Source organism: Chiloscyllium plagiosum, unplaced genomic scaffold (assembly GCF_037043375.1).
Source record: "Chiloscyllium plagiosum isolate Xiang-an unplaced genomic scaffold, Cpla_swu_hap1 HiC_scaffold_40, whole genome shotgun sequence".
In the NCBI taxonomy this organism is placed as follows: domain Eukaryota; kingdom Metazoa; phylum Chordata; class Chondrichthyes; order Orectolobiformes; family Hemiscylliidae; genus Chiloscyllium; species Chiloscyllium plagiosum.
In genome coordinates this window covers 42282003-42296481 of record NW_028270178.1, presented here as the reverse complement: position 1 = coordinate 42296481, position 14479 = coordinate 42282003, and positions in this window count along the sequence as shown.

The following is a 14479-nucleotide window of genomic DNA, read 5'->3' as shown; positions in this document are numbered from 1 at the left end:
ACTGGGAAGTATTAAGCTAATTGTGCATGTTGTGCATGTATGGGATGCTTTTCCGATTAAGCAGCATCCTTATCAACATAACCCTCTAAAGTTGGTACATGTTCAGAAGGAGATAGAGCACATGCTCCAAGATGCATACTGGAAGTGAGTTACAATGACTTGAGCTCACACACCGTCATGGTGGCACAGCCAAATCGTATCTGAGGGTTATGTGTGAGGTATCGCAAAGTAAACACCGTTGCAAAGACTGATGCCTATCTAATTCCATGGTAGGAGGATAGTAGCGAAAACTTGTGACAAGCAACTTACATTTCTCAGTTGGATTTGCTCAGAGGATACTGGCAAATATCTCTGTCAGAGATACCAAAGGAAATTTTGACTATTGGAACACCATTTGGACTTTTTTCAGTTGAGTCGTGCAATGTATTATGAGAAACACTCCAGTCACATTTAAGAGACTGGGTAATAAGGTCATTGGCATATTACCCAACTGTACGGTGTATATTGATGACCTGGTGTTTTTTAGTCAATTATGGAAGGAGCATCGACAGCATTTATCAGACATGTTCGATCGACTTTGGATGGCAGTTAAACTTAATTCTCGGTGAAATTAGCCCAATAAAGCAGAGATCACAAAACACAGAGCAAAGAAAAATTCACAAACCGTTTATTAACACAGTGATATCGTGGAAAAGAGAATAACTGAGCTGAAACAGCACAGAGAGTCTGTTTATGCAGACGAAACACCCTTCCACGAGCTGAGAATCAAGCTGTTCAACGATACTAATTAAAATAGGGAAAATACAATGGTCCTGATAATCAAGGAATCCAATTAGTGGTAGTCGCAAAACAGTTATCAGAATATCTTGAATATAGATATAATGCAGCATCCTGGCAGCATCAACCAGTTCTTAACGGGATCAGGAGATCTCAGTGCTATTCGAGGGTAGATGAGAATATCCCTTTTAAAGCAGTAAGGTGTTTAGTTGCTTCTCTCCTGTGAGCCTCTCTATCTGACTTATCCTTTGTGTGGCTTTGGTATAACTTGGTTATGAGCCTGCCCTTAAGGCTTTGAGACAGCTGTGTGATCGATTCCAAGAAGATTATTGTTAGGTTCTCTTGAGAAGTGTATTCGTTGACTGAGAGTGACTATGGACATGTCTGGTTTGCCGTGTCAGCCTGCTTTGTCAATGCTGAGGCATTCTGGGAGTTTATATCATGGTTGGGCCATGCTTGATTTTCTGTGTTTTGTGTCGCCATGCTGTAGGTAGGCAGGGTACCAGACTTTTTCGCCACGATTCTCCCTTTTTATGGGACGGAATGAGAAGGGGGCAACGTAGCCAGTTCCAGGGGAATGTCGCGTGGGGAAGGGGATTGTTCGTTATTATAGACATCGCTCTCGGTGTCTGAGCACAACTCAGCAGAGGTTTTCTTGGGGGACGGATGATCCCCCATTTGTTCTGTACTAGCTGATTGGTGACGGGGGCAGAGGGCAGTAGTATGAACACAGGAGTGAACAGCAGAGTCGGATGGCCATGGTCAGTGCTACACTCCGGGCAATGATAGCAAGGATGGCAATCAGTCCCTGTAGCAGGGATGTACCCCATGAGTCCTTTAAGGCGGCTGCCCAGTCCTATAACTCCCAGTGGTATTCCTGCTCATGCTAGAGAGAAGGCATCTGCTGGATATGCTGGGCCAGGTCCGTGATGTCCTCGCGGGGATCAGGGCTTGAAGTGTAGCAGTCAGCAACAATGAGGGCGCATGCGCCCCCTTTTGCAGCGAGCAGGGAGTCTAAGGTCATCCTATTTTTCAGGGCCACAGTGCGAATGGGAATATCCACCGCATTCAGCTGGGTGAGCACCTCACCTATGGAATTCACCAACTCCTCTATTATGATGGTAAGTCTGTGGACTTGCATGTGCAACCGCACGGTTGCATGAGAGATGTCTTCACTTAGAGAGCTGCATCAAAGGGCATCAAGGGCTCGTTTCCAACAGGAAGGGGCTTTGGGAAGGTACGAGACTGGGAGTGATAGATGAATGGTATCATGCACCTTACATACCAACTGCCACCCCAGGACAGCGACAGACAGAGGTAGGCATTGTGTTCACGGATAAAACAGGTGCCATTGTAGATCCAGAGTTTCCGGGTCAGGATCCTGTCCTATGGTGAGGAAGGTGGTATTCTGGGTGATCCTTTTGAGGACCTGTTGGTTTATTATGCTGCCTTCTGCTGAGTGAGTTAGAGGAAGGGAGTGAGTGTACCGACTCCAGTCAGCCTCCCATCCAGATGGATGTGTGCTTTATAAATAGATGGATCCTGTAGGTGTCTATTGTTCGGTGGTGTCAGCAATTGTTAGGACTGGGGATTCATCAGAGACGTTGTAGGCCGTGTAAAAACACCCTGTAAATTTGTCCAGGTGGTCCCCGCAGATCACCAGCAGGCTGGGCTGTTGTGTGTTACCGGGGATCGCGAATCTGGGGACAACATCCCTCAGGAGGCATTTTACCACATCATTCTTTCTTGTAGGAAACGCTTCCTACCGTTTGTAGAACATGTAGATGATGACAATGATGTACTTGTAACCCTGTTTTGGGAGAATGTGAGCAAAGTCAATCTGCAAGTGGCTAAAAGTCCCCAAGTAACTGGCAGGCAGTTACACCTGGCAACAGGCTTTTATGCATTGTTGTGCAGGCATACGAGGCACTGTGACAGCAAGGCTTATGCAGGGGCAGCAAATACCAGTGCATACCAGGGTTGTGTGACAGCGTGTAACGTGCGCCTCTTGACTGCGTGTCCAGCGCTGTGGTCTGCTAGGACGAGTATATGCAGGTGGGATCTTCGACAAATGATATGGTCTTCGGGGTGTACAAGCAGCTGTAGGGAATGAGACTGCCCCAATTCTGACCCAACTGTCCTGTATTTGCGGTAGAGCAACCTGTTCGTCAGTTCGCACTGCTTCCTTGGGATCAGGGAATACAGACGCCTTCGTTATTCTGGAGGCCTATAGCACGTAAGTGGTGGAGTGCAGTGCAGCTTTCCGGGCTGCTGTGTCTGCTGAGGCATTGCGGACGGTGACAGGGACAGTGGCAGTGATATAAGCAGCACATTTTGAAATCGCTGGGGCTAAGGGTAACATGTCTGTTTCGAGGAGGTTGGAGATTAGCGCAGCGTGTTGCAATGGCCTCCCTGCTGAAGTGATTAGCCATCTCTGTTTAAGAGTGTACCAAAGTCGTGAAGGATACAACAGGCATAATTGGAGTCAGTGTAAATGTTGGTTGTGTGACCTTTTGCTATGATGCAAACCCGAGTTTGCATGAACAGCTTTGCAGGCTGTGCAGCTGTGCCATTTGGTAATGCAGCGTATTCCAGGATAGTGAAAGAGGTACAGGCGGCATACCCTGCCCGTGTGCGGTGGACCGAGTGCCTGAAGTAGGACCCATCGCAAAGGGCATGAGGACAGCATTGTCCAACGTTGTATCAGAGAGGTCAGGGCGCGGGGTGACGATCTGTTGCACAATGTCTCAACAGTCATGGTCGTCCGCAGTGGCGTTCTGACTGAGTGGGAGTAGCGTGGCCGGGTTCAAGTCAAGAATATCCTGTCGGGAAAGGTTAGCTTTGGAGATTCAAGCGAGCTCATAGCCAGTTCTCCGAATGGCAGTGAAATGCAGTGTTGCTGCTGAATTGAAAACAGGGATACCAAATGGGAAACCAAAACAGTGCATGGGTGATACAGTACGATAATGGGTGGCCTTTTCTATTGTTACAACAGCTGATGGGACAGCTGTCAAATATGCCAACATGGCACGGTGGCACAGTGGTTAGCACTGCTGCCTCACAGCGCCTGAGACCCGGGTTCAATTCCCACCTCAGGCGACTGACTGTCTGGAGTTTGCACGTTCTCCCCGTGTCTGCGTGGGTTTCCTCCGGGTGCTCCGGTTTCCTCCCACATTCCAAAGATGTGCAGGTCAAGTGAATTGGCCATGCTAAATTGCCCCTAGTGTTAATTAAGGGGTAAATGTAGGGGTATGGGTGGGTTGCGCTTTGGCGGGTCGGTGTGGGCTTGTTGGGCCGAAGGGCCTGTTTCCACACTGTAATCTAATCTAATCTAAAATCTAATCTAAATTCCTCTTAGAACAGGCGGCATGTGTCCAGGGTTAAAGGCAACAGGGCGCCGGAGATCTCTAGCTATTTAACAAGCGTTAAAAAGCTGGTTGCAAACCCGTCGGACACATTAACTTGGAGGTAGAACGGCTCAGTATAGTTTGGGACCTGCAGGACAGGAGCAGAGAGTAGTCGCTGTTTAATTTCGACGAATGCGTGTTCCTCCTTAGGCATCTAGTGCAGTTTCGCTGATTGCCGTAGTGGATCATCAATGGCAAGAAGGTCAGTGATCCAGTGCCTGCAGTAATTTGCCATCCACAGGAAATCCTGCAGCCATGTTCCTGTAGCTCTTGGGAGAAACTAACTAGTGGCTACGATTCTCGCTCTCGTTCGTGTTCTGAGGCCAGATAAGAGTTGGTATCCCAAGTACCCTATTTTATACTGGCAGAGTTGCATCTTTTTTTTTCCATTGAAGCCCTGTATCCATCTTTTGTTCGACAGCAGCGCAACGCTACAGTGTCCTGCATGCATCTTTCAGCGCAGATTGAGGCCAGTAACAAATGGTCCACATATTCGGGGAGGGTGCTGCTGCACGGGAAGTATAGAGTGAAGATGGTATGATATACTGGAACGACATAGACTGCGGTGGTCTCTGTGGAACACTGGGACAGCCATCGTATATAAAAGTGAAAAGGTACCGGCACTCGGGGACAATTTAATGGAGAAAAAGCATGAGCAGAGGTCGATTACGGAAAAACTGGTTGGCGAAGCAGGGTGGTTGTGAGTATGGCGTTACTGTCCAAGACCACTGGGGAGAAATGGCGAACAATTGCATTTATAGCCCTCAGATCCTGGACAAAACCCCACTTTTCTGACCACTTGGGTTTTGGATGTGCTGGATGGGTGCATTAGAGGAACTTGTTGTAGCAACTGGGGCACCCTGTTGTAAGATGGAGTCACTCACCGGCTTGCATCAGATGGTGTTGCCGTATAAAGGGCAAGATGGCGCTCTGCTGGAGCGTGGCAGAGTGAAGTGGGAGGAACTCACCTGGCCTGCATGGTGGGGGTGCTTTGCCTACAGTGACGTGGGAGGATCAGCTCGCAACAGAGGTCTTCGTAGGAGAGTAGCTCCCAGAATTTGCGTGTTAAACGCGAGCTGGAGAGTTGCAGGAGCATAGCGCACACAAAACACAATCTGCCCAAGTTGTACAACCCCTAATAGGGCAACGGGGGCCGATCTGAGGGACGTGAAGTGAAGGAGTCGCTGTCGTAAAAGTATTATCATGAGGCCGAAATGATGCTGGCAATCAATTTATACAAGGTCTGGCCGGCACAGAAGGACGGCTGGGCTGGAGATGAAACTAATGGGAGCATCAGGGACAGTGGAAGGTTCAATACTGAAGTAAATTATTTGGGAGAGTCGCCCCATTCTGGGCACTCCAGAAACCACTTAGTTGAGTACAGTTTTGTAACTCGGGAAAAATTCTGCAGAGGGATATTCAGGCCAGTTGGTGGCCCCAGAGTCCACCAGAAAAGAAATGATATGTCCCCAAACTTCCACATCCATCATAGGATTTTTGAACGGGGAGTTGGAGAAGTGTATCGCGACCCATTGCAAAACTCCCTCGCGCTGCAGCACAAATTTGTTTCTGGGGCATGGGGAAAGGATCATTCATGCTTTAGGCAGTCTGCCAACGTTACTACTGTGGTGTGGTGGCCTACTGTCGTCCTGTAGCGGGTGGGGGAGGATGGAGGAGCCTGGGCGCCCCTGCCTGTGTGTTGACCAGCAGTGTTTTGTTTAGTGTGCCGATTACCATATTTCCAGCACCGTCCTTCATGTAATCCCTTAGGTCTCTGTACTGGCCTTGTGGTGTATTTACGGCAGTCCAGTTGGACATTTCAGAGAATGCCTGCGTCTGTTTTGGCATTGTCAACAGCCCTTTACTGTCCAAGTTACTTAGTATGGTCAAAGAGATTCCAAGGTATGCCAAATCAGATTATGCAGAACATATGTAGGGAGCACGCAGTTCAATAGGATCTGCACAGCCATCTTTTCATTTTCTGCGAATGGAATGCCCGCCAAGGAGTTCCAAACCTCAATAAAGCAGGCAATGAAATCGGGCATGTGCTCGTCTGCTCTCGTCGTTACAGCACCAAAGTCGGCTTGCTGTCTTGCCCTGGCCTTCATTGCATCTTTTTGTACGGTGCTGTCCAGCCATTTCTCCCGGTCAGCAGTGGTGTCCCTGGGTTGCAATAGGATCTGCACATTTTGGGCAGACAGTTGTCAATGGTGCAAATTTGGAATAGACAATTGTAGACTGGCAGTGGGTGCTTCAACGGGTCTTGCAGCATGCATGGGTCTCCACTGCATGAGCCCAGGTCTAATCGAGGGGAGTAGAGCCAATCATGATACGTGTAAACTGGCAACCGGTGCCCTGGATTTTCTGGGCAGCTTCCACGCTTTGTTCTGAGTTTGGGGCTACCATTTGTGCTGGGCAGCTATGATGGTTTGGACCGAGTGGCATCTGCTGGTAATTGCTGCGAGCTTCTAGTGGGTTTGTGCGGTGAGAAATATCCCTCGCCACTTCATTGACAGTGGGTCTTACTGTGCAGCTGTTAGGGGACGTTTTGGAGAAACGGCGTGGGGCTGTGTCCAATGATATTGGGATCACCAATATTGCGGCAGTCTTTTTCCTTCGGAGGCTGATGCTGTTTGGCAATTTCCCAAAAATTTCAAAGACACTGCATCATGTAAAGAGTGTCCTAGGAGGGCTCTCTGAGCCATCCCGTATTGGTCATGGCCCAGTAATCAATCGTATCCAATTTAAAGGTTCCTCCACATGGACAATTCCCTCGGGACAAGGTGAAAAGGTTTCCCGTGTAGGGGATACATAATGGCTGTCACCTATCTCTTTTAGCACGGTGTCTACTGGTGAAGCAGGTGTAACAAGAGCAACTCCAACCTTCGTCTTGAAATTCACGCAGTTACCATGGCTTCTTTGCATCTTTGCATCGGATCAGGCCGGTCTCATCACGTGTTTGGGGTTATCCAGCTCCAGTAGTTTGAACCCTCCGGCAGAGGATGGATATCTGTGCCCCGTGAGGTACTGGTCGTCCTGGGTTGAGTGTTAAGTGTTGTTCTTTGGCTTTCGAAGAAAAAAGATCAGAGAGAGGGCTCATTGAACACACAAGCAGCGAGTGATTGACACGTAAAGCAATAAAGGGTAATCAAGCATGTCCTCACTGAACACAACGTAAACAAACAGTTTACGGATGGATGAACACATTCGGACAAGACACCTGAAAGTCATAAGTCAAGCACTTAGTAACAGCAAAGCAAACATACACACACAAAACAAACACTCAGAAACCACAGAATAGAAAACAGTGAACAGATAGGTCCCCTGGCAATTTCAATTCAAGATGAGGATCTCTCAGTATTAAAGCAAAATTTTAATTCGCAATCTCGCCTTCTATCTTGCCAGATTTCCGTTCGCTAACCGTATTTCCCCTGGCTGGATCAGCTTGTTGGCACAAGTCCTGGCTCAGCTGTGTTGATCTGGTCCAGGAGGCCTATTGCTAGTTTGTTAAAGGGAGTGTATTCTCTGGTCTGCGAGCAACTATAATCATATCTGGTTACCCTTGTCAGACGCTTTGTTCAATGCTGAAGCATTCCGGGTATTTCTTGCCTGGTTTGAACAGGCTTGATTTTCTGTTCTGTGTGGGCAAGTATGAGTAGGCAGGGTGAAAGATCCTTTCCCACATCTCGGATATAAGACGGGGATGGAATTGAACACTTGAGAGAAGACCTGCCAACAAGCTGGTTTAAAAAAGTCTCTCTTCAAAGTACATTTTCGATCAGTAACATGTGATACAGAAACTCCTAACAAGTGGTATAGAAGACATAGCAAGTTCCGAAGACAAGAACATACGCCTGCCTGGTTTTGACATAAGAAGTTTTGTTCCGTACATCTTAATTGGGAGTTTTATCGGACTAGTATTTGGAAGGGAAGGTAAAAGATAGACTAGTGAACGAAATTGCAGATAGTGGTTAGGTAATTATTCTCTGTTATATTTTAAGAAATAAAGTTGTTATGATTTACTTTTCATAGTTCTTGGCCACTCGAATTTTTACAGATTACTGCACGGGACTAATCTTTTCTGTGTTGCTGGATTTAAATTAAGCAGGAGTGCTGACCCCATATAAGTGATGGCGAAAGAAAGTTCTGCATTTGTAACACCAATGGGCCATATCAGCTTAAGGTGATGCCTTTGGAATGAAAATCACGCCCGATACACTCCAAATACACAAGAACTCGGTTACAAACGGTATAGTCTGTCTGGGCGAAGCAGTGATTTTTATTAATCCTTGGAAGATTACATGATGCAGTTGACAGAGCTCTTTGAACGAGTTTGAGAAGCAAAACTGGTGATAAATAAAAATAAAACGGAGTTTGCAAAATCAGAAGTGTCCTTATTGGGACATTACATCGGCCATGGAAGACTAACCTCACGAATGCAAAGACGAAGTTTATCGAGCAATTCCCACCACCAACCTCGAGATAAGAGGTGATTTGATTCTTCGAACTCACCGGATTCTTTCAGAAGTTCCTTCCATAATTCAGTAATGTCGTGGCACCATTAAACAATTTGCTGGAGAATAACATAACGTTTCAGTGGACTGAACTATGCCAGGAGGCATTCGACGATTTGAAATCGAAATTAAACAACAACAAGATTTAGCAACACCAAACATTTCAACACCTTTTAAAGTCGCTACTGATGCGACTGACATTGGAGTTGGAGCTGCACTTCAGGAAAGTGTGGATGGGATTGAACTGCCAGCTGGTTACTTTTTGAAGAAGATCAACAGCCAATGTGGAAATACTCCTCAATCGAAAAGGAACTATTGAGTTTGGTATCGCCTCACAGCATTTCAATGAAAATTTCACGAACAATATGTTGAAGACCACAATACACTTACATTCCTGGAACGTTTTCAAGATCAGAATATGAGTCTATATCGTTGTAGTTTTATGCTACAGACATTTAGTTTAAAAACAATACACATGTTGTGGGTCAGAAGAATGTAATTACGGCGGATATAACTGATAAAGTTTAGATGAGATTTGTCTTTATTTAGTGATTTATGTGTATATAGACATGTATATTGGAAGAAGTTAAGGTGGACTTATGTTACATTTATCTGTATGATAGGGTAATGTGTTTAAAATAGTAGTGAAAAGAAATGAAAAGCCTTACTTCATTCCGATATTTATTTTTTTTTCTCAACGTTGGATGTATTATGAAGATGTGTGTATACCTAGAATGAGTTATAAGCAGGAAAACTACCGGCTCCAGCACTAAATGTACCCCAAAGAGTAACAATGTAACACTGAGGCAAACTACTTAATTAGTTCGCTGCTTGGAGAATAAAACTAATTCGAATTTGGACAAACAGTTTAAATTATACCAGATATATGGCAAACTCGAATAATATTTTAAGTGAATATATCGGAAATCTTGAAAGTCAATGACACAATTCGATGCTCTGGAATATTATAACAGGGAAAATTGAACAGTTGAGAGAAAAGGTCATGTCCAAGCATGTAAGATCTGCTTGAAAATAGCTCTCTCTTAAAAGGACATTTTCCATAAGTAATCTGTGGTGCAGACATTCCTAACAAGGAGTAAAGAAGAGCTTTAAAATGTGTTGCTGGAAAAGCGCAGCAGGTCAGGAAGCATCACAGGAACAGGAGAATCGACGTTTCCTTATGCCCGAAACGTCAATTCTCCTGTTCCTTTGATGCTGTCTGACCTGCTGCGCTTTTCCAACAAAGCATTTTTAGCTCTGATCTCCAGCATCTGCAGTCTTCACTTTCTCCAAGAAGTAAAGAAGACACAGGAAGATCCGGAGACAAGCATTTTGAACCGGGCCACCTGTGCAAGGAAAGCAAACGCTTTTACTATAAGATCAGAGCACGATAACTACACTCTTAAACAGAATGGCCATCGGTGCTGTACACATATGCGTGTGTGACTCAGTAAATTTTACTAAATTCTATTGTACTTATTAGAGATGCACAAAAGGCAGTTTCTGCACATATTAATAAAAAGCAAACGGCAAGCTCCCAGGCCCGCCCACTCAAGATATCAAAGAGGTGCGAACTCAACGTGAATGTTCTTTGCTCTCAATATGAAAAGCTCTCTCACCTGTGCCAAATTCACGTCACTTGTTTCTGACTGAATCAGAAAGAATGAGTATCACCAGATCTGTATCTGTCTCACTTTGTTATCCCGCTTCCCAACTCCCGGAAGCCTTTTACATTTTCCTGCTCTTCTGTGACTAAATGGAAAGAGACTGGATGCAATGTCATTAATAGCCTGTCTGTCATTTCCTCAGCTTCTGTTCCAAACTGGCTTAGGTATAAGGGTGCGCATTAATATTAGTCACTCCATGACAGCGCACGTCAAAAGTTAATCTGATATTGTAACTTCTTTCATTCCTGTTGCTGACTGATTGAAGTCGCTAACATGCAAACTACTCCCAAACATGACTCCTGACTACTAGTGATGATTGTTGAACGTTGAAAAGCCACAGACAGCATCCAAATGAGACCTTTCAGAGACTACTTCAAGATTGATTTGAGGGAGAGTCTACTTTAGGATTCTGCGGTGCACTGTGACACCAGCAAATCAGCCTCTCCCTTGAATTGGAACAGCCGCCTGTGCAAGGTAAGCAAATACAGTACAGCTTTTCGGGAAAGATCAGAGCACGGTAAATACTCTTTTTAACAGAATGGTTCTGGGTGGTATACACATCTGAGCATATTCAGAACCAGTTTGGAGATAACAATGTTTCACACATTAATTAATTGGAATTGCATTCCCTTTCAAAACTACAGCAGGTATGGGTGAGCAAATTCAAAGGTAGGGTTGCTAATGAGCGAGGCAAGGAAGAAATCTCCGTTTCTGTCAATCGAAAGAACTGCCGTCGGAAATAAAGGCTGTTGCTGCCCGTTTCAGACAGGGGAACGTTCGAGCGTGAGGCAAATGTAATGCCCATTGCACTCCAGAAACAAGCCCCGCTACAAGTTGGTGCTCAGAGTCGTCCAGCACTGAAATTTGCGGCCGTTGAACACTTCACTTTCTGTTTCCAGGAGCTCGTTGTTGTCCAGCGTAGTTGGCAGCATTGAAAGATGAAGAAAATCACGTGGAATTGCTCGCAAACGATAGACAAGGATGTTGTTAGCGTGGCAAGATTTGCACTGTATTGCGATTCTGAATAGGATGGCACAACGTTCTTTGCAGCATAGGGCGGAGGCGTGACATTCTGGAATGTGTATAAGCTGATTATGTAAGCGTTTTGTTTCTCACGGTGGAGCAAATGGAAAAATAGATACCATTGGATTCAAGTGAGAGGGGTAAAATTTAAAAGGGCCCTGAGGCACATTTCCCACGCAGAAGATTGTGCATGTATGGAATAAGCTACCAGAGGAAGTGGCGGAGGCTGGTACTCTCCGAAGATTTGAAAGGCACTTAGATGACTCTGTGGATAGGAAAGTTTTACAGGGATATGGACCAATCCTGGGAAATAGGACATAATTAATTTAGACAATGTGGTCAGCACGTACGAGTACACTGAAGAGTCTGTTTCCATGCTGTGTACTTCAGTGATGCAATGTTGCTTAACCGACTTTAATAGATTATTTTTAGCAGCACTCGGCATCTGTCTCGGTGACGTAATATTTTATTCTGGTCGACTGTTCACCGAAAGGATAGTGTTGTGAAGCACTGCAGAACAGAAGGACTTCCGTACTTTTGGTCCCTGCAATAATCCTTGAAATTATTCCAGATCATCAGGTGAGAATTTTTGCTGCCGGGAGTTACCTCACAAACCGTGTTACCTCTCAATGTATTGATTGAGTCGGAAATCAAATAATACATAACGAGTAACACTAGCAAAAATGACAAACTAAATGCGTTTTCAGTCAAACCAAATTATGAATGCTGAATGTGAGACTGTCCGAGGGCAATGACCCACAAACTAATCGCATACCTGGCAGCAGGGCAATTCCAAACAGATTTTCAAAACACACTGGAAGCTTAGTGCACCTCAGCTTCCCAGAAAGTGCTGAAATGAGATAAAAGAAAGAACAATAAGAATGGGCTATGACAAGTGAATTTTACCAATCAGAGTCTTGATTAGATGAGCTTTCTCTTCCGATTAACAATGCGGGAGTGCGTGTCGCGTATCAGCAGCATCCGTCTCCCGGACAGAAATTAAGCAAATGAGAGAAATTTAAGAACATGTGGCATCGCAATTAATTGGAATTCTTTTCACATTCAACAGAGCACCAAATAACGACGAGTAGAGTCACTGCAGGATTTTGTTGCACAACAGCGATGAAGTAACAATCTCCTTTCGTTTTCAGTGAACAGATAACTTGCCTGGAATATGAAGCAGCAGTGGAACTGCTGAAACAGGGGACTTTTCACGTGGAAGACGAACGTGATCGAGAAGCGCAGACGCTGACCAAATGGAGAGTCTGCACTCTCACATAACACAGGTCGGTTTCCAAGAAGGAAATCCAACCTGTTGTGTTGAAATTAAATGCAGTAGTGTTCAGCACTCTGCAGCATGAGATGCGATCTGCACAAATGGCAGCCTTGGTGCTCGCACCCAAACTGCTTCGAGTCTGGAACCTACATCCAGCACTTAAAACCCTCGGCCACGCTACCAGCCACAGTGGTAAAGCATTTTCGTATGGTTCCTTTGGCACTCCTTCAAAACAACCGAAACAAAGACACAGAGGAAGAGTTCCACGATCCCTATCCTGCTCGCATTGCTGCTTGGATGTGCCTGGCACAATATCAATTTTGCAGCAGATAATGCTATCCCTTCAATCCACACAAAAATGAATGCAGAGCTTAATATACCTTCTGAGACTCGATCGAGCTACAAATGTAATGCGTGTGTGAGTGAGCGTCTGAAAAATGAATACATGGTGAGTTAGAACATGGAGACTCAAGAGCTATGCCTATGTGACTCTTGCAGCTCGAGACAAAGTGGCTCCCTGCGCATGCATGTCCAACTGCAGCTAGTCTCTAAAGGTACATAAATGATTTGCTACTCGATAGCAGAACTAGACCGATAAAATGATGAAGTGCTAAACAGGCTGCACAGCCGCTGGTCTTTGTATCACAAGATAAGAACGATCTAATCGTTATGATCTAAGTTGTTTACCAGTTAATATCATTAGATCAAACAATTATCAATGAAGTGATACCATGTATTGATAGGTAATTGTCTGAATAAACTATGCGATTATGCCTAATGTTCTGCTTTATGAAAAGTATAAAAATGCCTCTGTATTAAACCAGTATGTGCAGTTCCTCCGAAGGATATGGAAGTACATAACTCCTGTGTTTCTGGATGTTCTATCCACGGCAATATTCAAAACAAAGATTGAAGTTTTAAGATTAAGACAGATTGCGTGTGTTTATTGACCGATCACAGAACTGAGAGACCACTAGCACCCCCTCCGGGGTTCAGAACTTCATGAGAAAGTATATTCAGTAAAGTTTTGTCAACAAAACCATGAGCTGCATTCCATTACCGGAATTTAGATTATTGATTTGGGAAATGATATCACCCATTACTCGAAACAGAATAACATTCGGATTTACATGCAACAAGAAAATCACCAGACACCGACAAAATGTACAAGCTGAACAGGCCGTGTACCAGATCATACCATGTAGCATATTGACAGTTACCACGTTTGTTTTGCAGAATAAGCATCCCAAAGAAGATTATCCATCTGAAAAGCTGAGTTAGCATTCGAATCCGAGAAGGACAGATCACATTTTGAGGCTGTTCGATCGTCGTTGCCTGTGTCATAAAGCTGTTCTCTATTTATCGAAGAGCTGTCCTTTGGATCAAGGATGAACTGTCCTTGTTTTTTTTTTCAGGGGGGCAATAAACCGGACTCCTATCAGACTTATTTGGTACAGAGATGAAAAAGATATTGAGAGGCCTTCAGCACAAAGTGCTCATGCTTTAGAGTTAATCTGTATAAAGAAATGGGAGTGGTCAGTTCTTTAGTTTGCTTGCTGAGCGGTTTTTGTTAAGTCTGAACATGGATGTTCAACAGGGAGCTATGTAGAAACTCTTCTCTTTTCTATCCTTCAACATCAACCTGTAAGTACCTCTTCCACTTAAACGAGGTATTAAAGGGAGTTTGATTATTGGGAGTGTTGTGTGTATTCCGAAGAGTATAATTAAGTCTAACTGGATAGGTTGCGTTCGGTCGGGTTTCTTTATTCTGTTCTTTGTTTTTGATTGTGTAATTTCGTGAATAATATTTTATGT